This window comes from Diadema setosum, chromosome 4 (genome assembly GCF_964275005.1).
Source record: "Diadema setosum chromosome 4, eeDiaSeto1, whole genome shotgun sequence".
Classification (NCBI taxonomy): domain Eukaryota; kingdom Metazoa; phylum Echinodermata; class Echinoidea; order Diadematoida; family Diadematidae; genus Diadema; species Diadema setosum.
In genome coordinates this window covers 22,395,176-22,409,386 of record NC_092688.1, presented here as the reverse complement: position 1 = coordinate 22,409,386, position 14,211 = coordinate 22,395,176, and positions in this window count along the sequence as shown.

The window sequence follows — 14,211 nt, the reverse complement described above, 5'->3', positions numbered from 1 at the left end:
GAAGACCAAAGAAAAAACGGGAGAAAGGGAGGATGAAAGATGCTATGCTGTGGAAATCGGCCCCACCGCTGTATCAATCTCGCGTAAACGCCATTTGATGGGGCCGTATGCCGCATTCACGAGTATTATACTGTGGAAGAAAGCCCCACCCCCGTGCTTAATACATCAGATAAATGCCACACGGTGGGGCTGAATTCACGAGTATAAAACAGCCGAGCCGCCGTAGTATTAATACGGACGCGCAGTGGTGGGGCCTACGTGTATTTCACGAGTATGCCAATTGGTAAGTGGTCAACCTTTATGATATAAGTGTAACGAGCTGAAAAATGGGGGGCTCCCGAATAGGATGGGCATTATAAAGGGAATAATAAGAAATTAGGGGGTCATGAAGTAGATAGGGCAAAGCACAGGGTGAAAGAATAAAGGGAATAAAAGGAAAGGAATAAGGTTCAGACAGCGGGTTTAGGGCATGGTAGGACAGTGTAGGGAATCAGACAAAGGGAATAAAGAAGAAGGACATTTGATAGACATCAGGTGATTTTTAAAGGACAAAGAAATAGATAGGACCGGCAGGATGTTAGGAGTATATGTTTGACAAGGAGTTGAGGTGTTTAACGAGAATATTGTGGTAGTGTGAGTTCAATTGGGAATCCTGCTGGAGGAGTAAGTTAAAGGGCTCGTAGCGAAGCTGGGTTTTGTTTTATAAATATAAGGAGGAAGGGAGAGTGTCAGGTTGGGTTCGAGACGCAGGTAGGTTACGCAGGTGAGAGGAGAGGGTCAAGTCGGGGACAGGTAAGCGGATTGGTCGAAAGAGGGTTGTCAATAATTCAGGTGTGGGAAATTACTTAAAATGATTGGATAATGGAATTGTAGGAGGGATTTAAGGGTTAGTTTAAAAGGGCATGTATTGTAGGGAGAAGGCAGATTTCAGGAGAGAGGCTACATGAGACTTTCTTGCACATCTCGAGAGATTTTTCATCGAGAGATTTTTCATAGAGAGATTTTCATCGAGAGATTTTATAGAGAGATTTCAGGAGAATTTGGTACACACTTCGAGAGAGATTTCTGGTCACAATGTGGAGAGAACTTTGCCAGATAGATTAAATCTTAGTGAAGATGTAGCCCGTTGGCATCAATTTTTTTGAACGTTGGTGAACGTTGAACGTTGTTAATGGAGAGAGAGCCGTGGGCCGAACTTTACTTCTGACGTGGGGAACGCTGTCCGTGCCACTGTCCGAAGAGTTGCCATGTAACAAGAGAAAAAAAAGATTGTGAATTGTGCACAAACCCCACCCCTGAGGCCCACTAATGTTTTGAGGAGACCCAGAAGGAAGTGAGGCGCAGCCGGAGACCAGCCGCCGGTGCGACGGACGCGATTCGGGCCGAAGCGACGCAGGCAGCCACCGACGGAGCTCCGGGTAACGTCGGCGACTAGGACTGAGAGAAGGAAGGGCTTCCATAACAACTGCAGTATTCCGCGGACAATTTCCCTCTCCCTATTAACCCCCCCCCCCTTTTTGCACTTGCACCCGAAGCCATGTAAGTAAAATAACCGAGATTGAATTATGCGCATGCTTGGTTATATTGTATCAAAATGTTGAATCGCCAAGCAACTGTGGGTTTAAAGTGATTTAACAAGAGGAGATTTTCCCCTTAAATAAATACCAAAGTAAATTTATGAATTTGATGTAACTTTTGTTTAATTTTTGTCTTTAAATAAATTTAATTAATATTGTTGATGATGTGGCAGGTGTGTCGATAAGTCCGAGTGCACTAACCAAATCCCCTCGCGTCTCACAGACCGGGCGCGAGCCCAGCCATCCCCTGCCGCTGGTAGCCCCAGCCCAGGGTGGTGAGCTGGGGCGGGAGAGTAGAGGGTTAGACAGAACTCACTCCCTTCTTGCAGCGTTTATCAGCACGATGTTTTTGGATAAATTTTAATTGATTATAAATAATGCAAAGTGATGCATTAGAACAAAAAAAAATCTCCTCTTGGTTTCATAGTAGCTGGCAATTTGTTTGTTGTTGAGAATTGCGATGTTGAAGTGATTGTTCAATTTCAGCTTATACACAGAAGCTGATTATCATTGAGTATTGTACAGTAGTTGGGATAGCTAAAGCAAATATTTAGGAGGCACAGCAGGTAGGGTTGTAATCAAGCATTTTTTTTATACAGTGAGATTGGTTGATGCTTTTAAACATGGATGCTGAAGTTTGTTAAACATTGGTGGCTAATGATGTTGGCTGCTATGATTTTGTTGGTGTTGTTGATTGTCCTGCTTGTTGTCGCGTGGATTTACATGACGTAATAGGGTTTTAGTATTCATTAATTTTGTGGTATAAATTGTTTTTAGCGGATACCGTCCATTATATTTTGTGATTTGTGTGCGTGTTCCAGTTTTTTTGGCACAAACCTTGCATTAATTCGTCGATATCTTTTTTTGCATGGACGAGAGCAGCAGGGGAATTTCAATACCCTGGGGGGATATCCGAAAGCTAGCTGTAAATTCGGGGTATTTCGCCTCTATCCGAGACCGAGGGTGGGGCAATAAGCTGATCCACTTATTGATACTACCGGAAGAGATTCGCAGGCCCCGAGACGCTTTTAGGGTTTTCTATAGGTATTCTCTGCGCCTGCCCTTGACTCGATCCCAGACAAACATACCGATTGAAGATTTCATTTATCTTTGCGGGTATTTGCAGGTACCGCAGGGTATCCTCCGACATCTAGTCACGCGATTTTACATTAGACCAAGCCGCAGCGTGGAAGCGCTTAGCGATGCGCTGCACTATTGCGCCACTTTGGAATATTATGACTTTGTTTCATTTTACTTGACCTTGCTGGGGATCCCAATTTGTATCCCTTTACTTACCCAGCCGGCGACTCGCGAATACGCACAGTGTGTCATGAAATGCGTTTTGGCAGCTTTTCAAGAAAATTACCCGCGCCATCGCACCGCACACCTCTTCCTGCCGATCACCTGCCCCAGTGCTCTATTTTGCTCGAGTCCGGGTCACAATTATGTAAGACAACGGATCAAGTTGTTTTGTTGTACGCCTAGGGTGAGTAGGCGTTGTTGGTGCTTGGTATAAGCAGATGGGATTATGCAGTAGTGGATAAATGGTATCATAGTAGGCCTATCATATTATGTTTTTGTTCATGTGGTTAATTTTGATATTTGTGTAATTTGAGTCGCAGTTGTACTCAGATTATTTGGAGGTTGTGGATTGATTTTTTGTTGCTTTGTTGTTACATTAGGACTTAATTCTAATATCATGGCTTCATTGGCAGGAGATTGTTTGGTTTTAGTCAAAAACTTAAAACCATATACGAAAGACGAGGAATTGAGGAAGTTTTTTGAGGGTGTGGGCCCTTTGACATATATAAAACTAGGGAGGGACTCCCTTACCGGTGAGCCCACTGGCACAGCTTACTGTGGCTTCAAGACAGCTGAGGAGGCGGCTAAGGCTAGAGAATTGAACGAAACAACACTTTTGGGGAGGAAAATTGAAATAGTATGCATGCCCCGCACCTGCCTTTCTTTAAATATTTCGGGACCCAGGGTCCCTGAACAAAAACCACACGTTGTGGTGCAAAACCCCTACAAATTGTCCTTTTTTAGCGGAGATCCAAAGCCGAAGGGGGGCGAAGTTCCGTTCGAATTATGGAAATACAAGGTGGAATGCCTCGAGCAGGACGAAACGTGCCCCCCTGATGCCCTTAATAGGTTGGTCAGGCGGTCGTTGAGGGGGGAGGCGGGGGCAAATGGTCCTTAACCTGCCTCCGGAGACGACGGTCTCCGGCATTGTTTCAAAGCTGGAAGGTTTCTATGGGACCCTGGAGAGTGGGGCGATGCTCCTACACCAGTTGCATTGCACTAGACAACTCCCGGGGGAGGCGCTCGCGGCCTACAGCGCGCATCTCCAGCTGTTGATAGACCGCGCGGAAAAGAGGGGAGGGATCCCCTCCTCCTCCAAAGATGAGACCCTGCGAATAGTGTTTTGGAGGGGGCTTATGGACGAAATCGTGAAACAGGCCATCCGGCATCGCTATGAGGCCGTGACGAGCTTCGATGAGTTGGTAAAAATAGCGCGCGCGATGGAACAAGAGGCGGCGGAGGCTCGCGAGTTCCGAGGTAGTGGGCCGTCGCGGCCTCGCGCGCAACACCAGCCGGCTAGCGCGCAAGCGAGCGCTGCCCCCAAGGAGCTAGTAGCAGGGCTAGAAGAAATTAGGGATAGATTACAAAAGTTAGAACAGGGAGGGATGAATCATATTAATAATCAAGCTAGGCCTAGGCAGGGAGGGGCATGTTACCGCTGCGGCATGGTAGGTCATTTTGCGAGGGAGTGTACCCTCCCTCCGGTACCTCGCGGCCCACCCTATATGGCTGCACATCCCCCTGCCCCTTTTCGCCCACCGCCCCCTCAGCATGCCCCGCCACCCATGCCCCCGCCCCATGCGCAGCCGTTAAACGGACAGGACCCGCGTCTGTGGGGCAGGCCGTGGGTCAGGAAATAAGTAGCCAGATTTCTCGTAGTAGCAGCAAAGAAGCCACGGTTGTTGATAGATTAGTAGGAGGGGCGAATGAGGGCATTGCAAGAATAGGGGGGAAGGCGTGTTGATGCCTACTAGATACGGGCTCACAGGTCAGTACTTTGTCAGAGGGGTTTTACAGACGTTATCTATCGAGGTTCCCATTACACGAGATAGGCAATTTGATAAGGGTCGAGGCGGCAAATGGGAATGCCGTCCCTTATTTTGGCTATATTGAAGTAGACATTTCATTTGACGGGGCCCTCCCCCAGGCAGGGAGAACCCCAGTAAGTAGTTTGATTTTAATTGTACCCGAGACCCCGTACAACAAGACCGTCCCCATGTGTGTAGGTGTCAATGTAATACGCGAATGTGTTAGGTTAGGGAGAGAGACCGTAGGACCCCGTTTTCTCGAAGAGTCTGGGACTATGGAGGGCGTGACTGCCGCCTGGAAGCTAGTCTACGCGGCCGTCAGCGGCCCAAACTCCCCGAACGCTAAGGGCAAATTAGGTGTAGCTCGAAATGCCAGCCGGAAAGCGGTCCCCGTCCGGCCCAAAAGGCCATTGTCGTGTCCGCTAAGATTAAGTTACGTCCATCCCCAGTCCAGTATGACGTGATGTTTGAGCCAAAATTTCACAACCTCCCGTCGGGGTTAGTTGTCGAATCAGGCTTAGTGACAGTTAGTGAAGAGGTGCAAAAGGAGCAGAGTATCCCAGTTGTAGTTCAAAATCCGACAGACGGCACATTGTGGATTCCCCGACACGCCAAATTGGGGGAGGTATATTTGTGTGAAGAACTCGTTACTGTACAGTCACAAGAACAGGTAATTGAGATTCCCCCATCCCAGGCAGAGGTAGTTGCCTCCCAGCTAGATTTTTCGGAGTCTGGCGCCCCGAAGGCAGCTATCGACCGCGTCAAACAGCTAGTAGGGCAATATAGTGGTGCGTTTAGCACCTCAGAGACTGACATTGGCCATAGCAAAATCGTGGAACACAAAATCCCTTTGGAAGACCCCACCCCCATAAACGAGAGATATAGGCGAATTCCTCCCGGTCAGTACGAGGAGGTGCGTAAACATTTACAAGAAATGCAGGACGCAGGCGTAATTCGCGAATCCTATTCCCCATACGCAAGCCCAGTAGTCTTAGTACGTAAGAGAGACGGGTCCATGCACTTTTGCATAGATTTTAGGAAACTTAACCAACGCACAGTTAGGGACTCCTATGCCCTGCCGCGAGTGGACGAGGTGCTGCAGATGATGGGGGGTGCCCGGTGGTTTAGCTCCCTTGACCTGAAGGCGGGATATTGGCAGATCGAAATAGCGGAGGAGGATAAATCCAAGACTGCCTTCGTTCTGCCACCCCCTTTTGGTCATTGGGAGTGTAACCGGATGCCCTTCGGACTCTGCAATTCCCCGTCCACCTTCCAAAGGGCTATGGAGAGGTGTCTAGGTGAATTAAATCACACGTGCTGCGTCGTATATTTAGACGACATCATAGTTTTTGGCAGCACCTTAGAAGAACACACTGAGCGCTTGGGGAAGGTCATTGACCGGTTGGCCACCCATGGGTTCAAGCTGAAGCCCTCCAAGTGTCACTTACTACAGTCAAAGGTCAGCTATTTGGGCCACGTGATATCGGAGGAGGGCATAGCAACGGACCCTGGGAAAACAGCCGCCATTGATCAATGGCCTACCCCCACAGATGAACGCGAGCTGCGAGCTTTTTTAGGTTTGGCTGGCTATTACCGGAAGTTCGTGCCGAATTTTGCCCGTGTAGCGCGCCCATTGTACGAGTTATTAGGGGGGACAGGGGGGAGAAAGGGAAAGAAGAGCATGAAACCACCCCCACCATGGACCTGGGGAGCACGGCAAGCGGAAGCGTTTCAAATATTAAAGGCCAAATTAACTTCTGCCCCAGTGTTACAGTACCCGGACTTTTTCCCAGCCTTTTATTTTGCACACAGACGCGAGTAGGACAGGCCTAGGTGCCGCGCTATATCAGAAGGACGATCAAGGGAGAGAGCGCGTTATTGCGTACGGTAGCCGCGCAGTTAACAAGGGAGAGCGCAATTACCCCGCCCATAAGCTAGAGTTTTTAGCCCTTAAGTGGGCCGTTACGGAGAAGTTCCACGATTTTCTCTATGGTAATGAGACCCACGTGTACACCGACAACAACCCCTTGACCTATAGATGTGTTGACCACTGCGAAGTTGGACGCAACCGGACACCGATGGTTGGCCGCTTTGGCAAATTATCAGCTGACCTTGACTTACAGGACAGGTAGGACTAACATCGACGCTGACATTTTGTCGAGGAACCCCCACCCCCAGACAGAGTCCCAGTGGAAGGAAACAGATGGTGATGTAGCACCCACAGTAGTTCACTCGGTAATCACCGCCGTGGCCCAGGGGCTAGGAGAAGCCCGAGAAACAGGTACCCCCTTAGTAGAAGTAGTAGGACATGACGGACAGGTACACGTCCCACCCCCCTCCCCAGATACGAATGACGCTGACCCCTTAGGTGGCCCCCTCGATTGGTGCGAGGAACAACAGACCGACCCCCACATAAGTCGGGTAATTAATTTGAAATCGAGTGATAACTTACCCCCAAGGAGAGAAATAAAGCGGGAAAGTCCAGAGGTACAATGTTTATTGAGAGAATGGGATAAATTAGAATTACGGGAGGGAGTACTCTGTAGGAGAAGACTGGTAGATGGAAGGACCCAATATCAGCTAGTGTTGCCTGCAAGTCGACGGGAGTTTGTTTTCGAACTATTACATACCAAGCATGGTCATTTCGGTGTTGAGAAAACACTCAATTTAGTCAGAAGTAGATTTTATTGGATCCACATGGGACAGGATGTGAAGCACTTTGTAGGAACATGTGAGCAGTGCGTGCGTAGGAAGGGCGCGCCGGCAGCGCAAAACACAGCCCCTTTGGTGAACATTAGAACCACATGCCCGATGGAATTAGTTTGTATAGATTTTCTCACGGTAGAAGAGGGTCAGGGCGGCTGCGGAAATATTTTGGTAATCACCGATCATTTCACAAGGTATGCCGTAGCCGTCCCGACTAAGAACCAAACAGCTATCACTACAGCAAAGGCATTGTATGAGCATTTCTTTCTCCCTTACGGTTTCCCCGAGCGGTTACATTCTGACCAAGGTCGAAATTTTGAATCCCAGACAATAAATGAATTATGTAATTTGGTCGGAGTAAAGAAAACTAGGACAACCCCCTACCACCCCCAGGGTAATGGCGCCTGCGAGTGCATGAACAGAACGCTGTTGGGAATGCTCGGCACTTTGCCTGAAGAGCAGAAACGGAATTGGAAAGCGCACGTGTCAACTCTCGTCCATGCATATAATTCTACTAAGCACGGGTCCACTGGACATTGCCCATTTTTTTTAATGTTTGGACGCCATCCACGACTACCGGTAGATGCTTTGTTAGGAGCTAGGGAAGGAGAGGAGTTTATCTCCTCAGATGAGTACGTGGCGTGCCTCCGAGAAAGGCTGGGACACGCCTACAAACTCGCGGCGGAAACCGATCAGTTAGCCCAAGATAAGAATAAGAAAAGGTACGACGCTAACACTAGGGAGAATAAACTTGAAGTTGGGGATAGGGTATTAGTGCGTAATGTAGGGTTAAAGGGAAAACAGAAGATAGCCGATAGGTGGGGTAGGGATGTTTATGTTGTAATGGGGCAGCCCAACGTAGATATACATGTACCGGTGTATCAAGTAAGATCAGAAACGGGGGGAAAGAGGATGCAAATCCTCCATAGAAATTTATTAATGCCTTGTAATTTTATTCCTAAGGTGACTCGGGTCGTCGGCCCCAAGCGAAAACCAAATGTCAGCTCCCCTCCCCCAAGTGAAATTGAAGTAGTGGATGATGAACCCCAGGATGTAGGGCTGGGCGAGGCCGTCGCTTGGCGTGTAGAGCCGAATGTCACCGGTGAAATTAATCGAATAATTGACAATGAGTCGCAGGATAATGTTAGGGAATTGGACCCATCCATGGATAATGCAACAGCAGAGGCTAGGGAAGGAGATAGTAACGATAGGGAAGAATGTATTGAATCTGAAGAGGTAATAGATACCAACCCGTGTGGCGAAGAAGTTGAGGAACAAGTCGAAGCCCCAGGGGACGTACCTGCCCCTCGGGATGAGCTAGAAGCCGCCTCGCTAGAGGAAGATCCTCCTTTGAGGAGATCACAAAGGTGCTCCCGCGCTCCCGAGAGGTTGGCGTATTCCCAAGTACAGAGAGGTATTGTACAGCCAGTTGTGGAGACCTTAAGTAGGTCCACTATTGTTCATGTTTTGTGTATAGTTTTGTTAGTGAAGTGTATTTTTGCTTTCTTATCTGTAACAGAAAGTATTGTTGTATTGGTTTTAGTGTTACTTTGTAATGATAATGTGAGAAGAGTTGCAAAGCGCTATATTACAGAGTGTTTACGTTTTGTTATGCTCCAATTGGAGGAAGATGCGGAGTCTCCACAGAGGGGACGCCCTAGAGAATAAGCAGATTTGTGATTTTCATAAGTCAATACAGTAAGTCCAGGATAGGCGAATGGCCAAAATTCAGCCTGCTGGCTCTGCTGCTTTATGTTTTGTGTTTTATAATGTAATGTTTGTATAATGTCCTGTTTTGTGCTACGGAGTGGTCGGTTGATGTGCTATCTCTTTTAATCGATTTGGTCATCAAGCTGACGGAGTTGGAATCAGGGATATATATTTTTTTGTACCTTTGCAAGGACTAAGGAGATTTGTGCTGACAAGTCAATGTGGCAATTCTGAATAGGAAATTGGCCAATTTTAGCCTACCAGTTTTGCTGCCCTTACGTTCGCATAGGGAATATTGTTAATTTGTTAATGGATATGTGCCTTAGGGGCGGTCACTGATGTTCCACATCACATAATCGATTGGTCATCGAGTTGACGGTGTAGTGAAGGAGGATAGTATTTTTTTTTTTTTGTAATGAAGCAACGATTAATGAGATGTGCTTCGGCAAATCAATGTGATGTTATTATGTAGGAAGGATGGTAGAATTTAGCCCACCAGGTCATCATTTTCAGTCGACGTTATTTGATTTTGTGAGTGATATTACGAATGATATGTGCTTATTTGATTGTATTCACGAGCATTAACAAGTGCATGTAAATAGTCGTAGCGGTAAGAAATTCGGAAAACGCTTGGTTTATCATGTGGTTGCCTCTTTATGGGAGGTTCCGTTGTCAGAACGCTGTGCCTCCGGTTGTATAGTGTATAACGTCATGAGTATTCAATTTAAGCAGTCATTGTGTTGTTTGAAATTTATGTGGTAATGTGATTAGGGTTTGATGTTATGCATATGTTGTAAATATTTTCGCGGACAGTGGCTGGCGATATGATAGTGTTGGTTCACCCCAAGTATTCTTGGTTAAAGGGTAGGGAAAATAAACCGGGCTGATGCGGAATGATGAGGACATCATTCTGTGAACAGGGGGGAAGATGTAACGAGCTGAAAAATGGGGGGCTCCCGAATAGGATGGGCATTATAAAGGGAATAATAAGAAATTAGGGGGTCATGAAGTAGATAGGGCAAAGCACAGGGTGAAAGAATAAAGGGAATAAAAGGAAAGGAATAAGGTTCAGACAGCGGGTTTAGGGCATGGTAGGACAGTGTAGGGAATCAGACAAAGGGAATAAAGAAGAAGGACATTTGATAGACATCAGGTGATTTTTAAAGGACAAAGAAATAGATAGGACCGGCAGGATGTTAGGAGTATATGTTTGACAAGGAGTTGAGGTGTTTAACGAGAATATTGTGGTAGTGTGAGTTCAATCGGGAATCCTTGCTGGAGGAGTAAGTTAAAGGGCTCGTAGCGAAGCTGGGTTTTGTTTTATAAATATAAGGAGGAAGGGAGAGTGTCAGGTTGGGTTCGAGACGCAGGTAGGTTACGCAGGTGAGAGGAGAGGGTCAAGTCGGGGACAGGTAAGCGGATTGGTCGAAAGAGGGTTGTCAATAATTCAGGTGTGGGAAATTAATTAAAATGATTGGATAATGGAATTGTAGGAGGGATTTAAGGGTTAGTTTAAAAGGGCATGTATTGTAGGGAGAAGGCAGATTTCAGGAGAGAGGCTACATGAGACTTTCTTGCACATCTCGAGAGATTCTTCATCGAGAGATTTTTCATAGAGAGATATTCATCGAGAGATTTTATAGAGAGATTTCAGGAGAATTTGGTACACACTTCGAGAGAGATTTCTGGTCACAATGTGGAGAGAACTTTGCCAGATAGATTAAATCTTAGTGAAGATGTAGCCCGTTGGCATCAATTTTTTTGAACGTTGGTGAACGTTGAACGTTGTTAATGGAGAGAGAGCCGTGGGCCGAACTTTACTTCTGACGTGGGGAACGCTGTCCGTGCCACTGTCCGAAGAGTTGCCGTGTAACAAGAGAAAAAAAAGATTGTGAATTGTGCACAAACCCCACCCCTGAGGCCCACTAATGTTTTGAGGAGACCCAGAAGGAAGTGAGGCGCAGCCGGAGACCAGCCGCCGGTGCGACGGACGCGATTCGGGCCGAAGCGACGAAGGCAGCCACCGACGGAGCTCCGGGTAACGTCGGCGACTAGGACTGAGAGAAGGAAGGGCTTCCATAACAACTGCAGTATTCCGCGGACAATTTCCCTCTCCCTATTAACCCCCCCCCCCTTTTTGCACTTGCACCCGAAGCCATGTAAGTAAAATAACCGAGATTGAATTATGCGCATGCTTGGTTATATTGTATCAAAATGTTGAATCGCCAAGCAACTGTGGGTTTAAAGTGATTTAACAAGAGGAGATTTCCCCTTAAATAAATACCAAAGTAAATTTATGAATTTGATGTAACTTTTGTTTAATTTTTGTCTTTAAATAAATTTAATTAATATTGTTGATGATGTGGCAGGTGTGTCGATAAGTCCGAGTGCACTAACCAAATCCCCTCGCGTCTTACAGACCGGGCGCGAGCCCAGCCATCTCCTGCCGCTGGTAGCCCCAGCCCAGGGTGGTGAGCTGGGGCGGGAGAGTAGAGGGTTAGATAAGTATTATAACCTGGGTTAAAGGAATTTGCAAGTTTGCGTTTCAGAGTGGAAAAACCTAAAAAAAAAAAAAACTGACCTAAATCATGCTGATGAATGGAGAAAAAGATAGATGGCAACTTGATTTCAACATTAGTAAATGAATGATTCTTCATATTGGAAAAAATAACCCAAGGGAAAACTACAGAATGAATGATGTAGAGTTGGAAGCAACCAAGCAGGAAAAGGACCTTGTTGGCGTTATAATAGATGAAGAACTAAATTTTCATCAACATGTCTCAGCAGCTGTCCAGAAGGCAAATCAAACACTCGGGATTATATACACAGGACCTTCTCACAAATGACAACAGAAATAGGCACCCTACTTCATATTTTGTTTGTATCACTGGTTCAACCTCATTTGGAGTATGGCAACATTTTATGGCATTTGAGATATAAAATAGACTCTGACAAAGTTGAAAGAGTGCAGAGAAGAGCTACTCGCATGATTCCTGAACTCAAATGTTTGTCATATGAACAACGCCTAGAAAAACTCAACCTGCACTCATTATATGTTGTACTACAGGAGACGAAGAGGGGATATGATTACTATACTGTTTACAAGTTGCTCAGTAAGCTAAGTTGGGGATTTCTGGTGACATGTTCTTTGAACCAGCCATCATTCACTCATGAACAAGAGGTCATAAATTCAAACTCTTCACCAAACGCTCAAGATTAGAAGTGCGAAGTACATTTTTTAGCCAGAGAGTAGTAGCCGACTGGAACAGATTGCCTTGGCTACTGTTGTTGAAGCTTCCTCGATTAAAATTCAAAGATTTAAAATCTAGAAAACTCTATATTGGATAGACATTTAGATTCTAACGTTAGAGTGGGGAGAAATTCAAAACCTCTGCTCCTCAATGCACATAAAGCAACAGAGTTGAAGATAATCAGATAATTTTATTACGTTGAGACCGGAATACTACAGGACCAGTCCTCTACTTCTGTTTGACTATCAGATGTGATGATGTGATGGTGATTATGCGGCCCATGCGGCCGCAAACCGGGACGCAACCGGGACTTTACTCTAACGGTTATAGCAAACACAGATTTCCACCTACGGGACTACGACGTTACGACTAGCCACTGCACTGCACTGTCGTCTTGTAAAAGGTCTCTTTAAGACAGAAAAATCGTTCTGTTCAGCGGAGTTTAATGTTAAATTTAATAAGATTCTAACGTTAGAATCTTATTAAATTTAACATTAAATTTAGTCTACTAACTAAAGTTCGAAATAGGATTCAAAAAGACTGATCTCAGACTCAGTTAACAATGGTTAAGGTCAACTCCCAGCTCCCCGAAGCGGCGCAGTAGATCTAGAAAGTAAATGAGTATGATTTATGAATTACTTTTCACACTATCCTTGTCATTCCGAAAGTTAAAAATTGAACAAATTTAGTTCAATTAGGGCCTACTTACCATTCAATGCTCAGATGACGGAAAGAAGATCCCGTCTATGATCGCTCGCTTGCGATCGCTAGCATGCACTCGCCTGTGGTACTGGTACCGCGTACGATACAATTGTACTTATTTTACGTTTGATAACAAGCCAGTGTAATGGGCCGGATGGGTTCAAAGTTTGAATTCTCCCTCTTCATCTGCTGCTGCATGATCAGCGCTGCCTCTGATTACCGTTCAATTCTAGTCATTATTTTTTTTTTTAATGAATATGTTTTCTTTCATGAAATCAATAAAAAAAATAAAAACATACAAAAAAATATGCACTTGTAATATAATCTTTATTACTCAATATAGAAGTATTTAGTAAAGACTTTTGATAAAAAGCTAAATTGGCCACAACTTAAAAACGCTGTGCGCTATGTTCAATGAATAGAGTCAGTGCCGTATATACGGCACTGAGAAAAGAAAGTAAAGAGCGCCCTCTTACCGATTTGTTAGCCATACGTACACACACACAGGGGCCATAACATCATTTCTATTCTTACATGGAGATCAACTGTAGCTGTAACGTTACTGGTTTTCGACGAACAGTGGTGGTTGTGTCGTGTAAATCATCATAATAAGGTAACTTTAACTTTCCATAACAAACGGTTTCAGTACGTCTAGAATATTTACGGACTTTACAGAAGAACTGGGGCATACAATCATTAGTGAGTCGAGTTACAGTTAACTTACACTAACAACAGGCCTCATACACACTGTAGTAGGCCTAGGCCTGAATAGTACGTTAGTAGTGAATGTCCTCGAAGGACCTATCCTGCCAACTACGCCACTGAAAGGGGACAATTTTGCACAACAGGGAATGACACTAGAACCAGACAGGGTTTGCCTTTGAACACTTTAATTCGATCTTCAGTACCGAATCGTCAACATACACGTTGTAGGTCCTTCGAGGACAGTCGCCATCTTTCGATCCTCTTTTCGCCCTCTCTCGGCGTAGTGTTACAACCGTTTGGTCTACACATTATCAGATTATGTTCCCTTACACTCGGCACTCCTACCCTCATTCCTTTTGATCCTGCTGGCGCTGGCTGCTGTTCTGTTCACGCAATAGGGAGCTTTAGATTTTGACGCGCAGACGTTTGAGCCGACGCTTGCGCTGGACG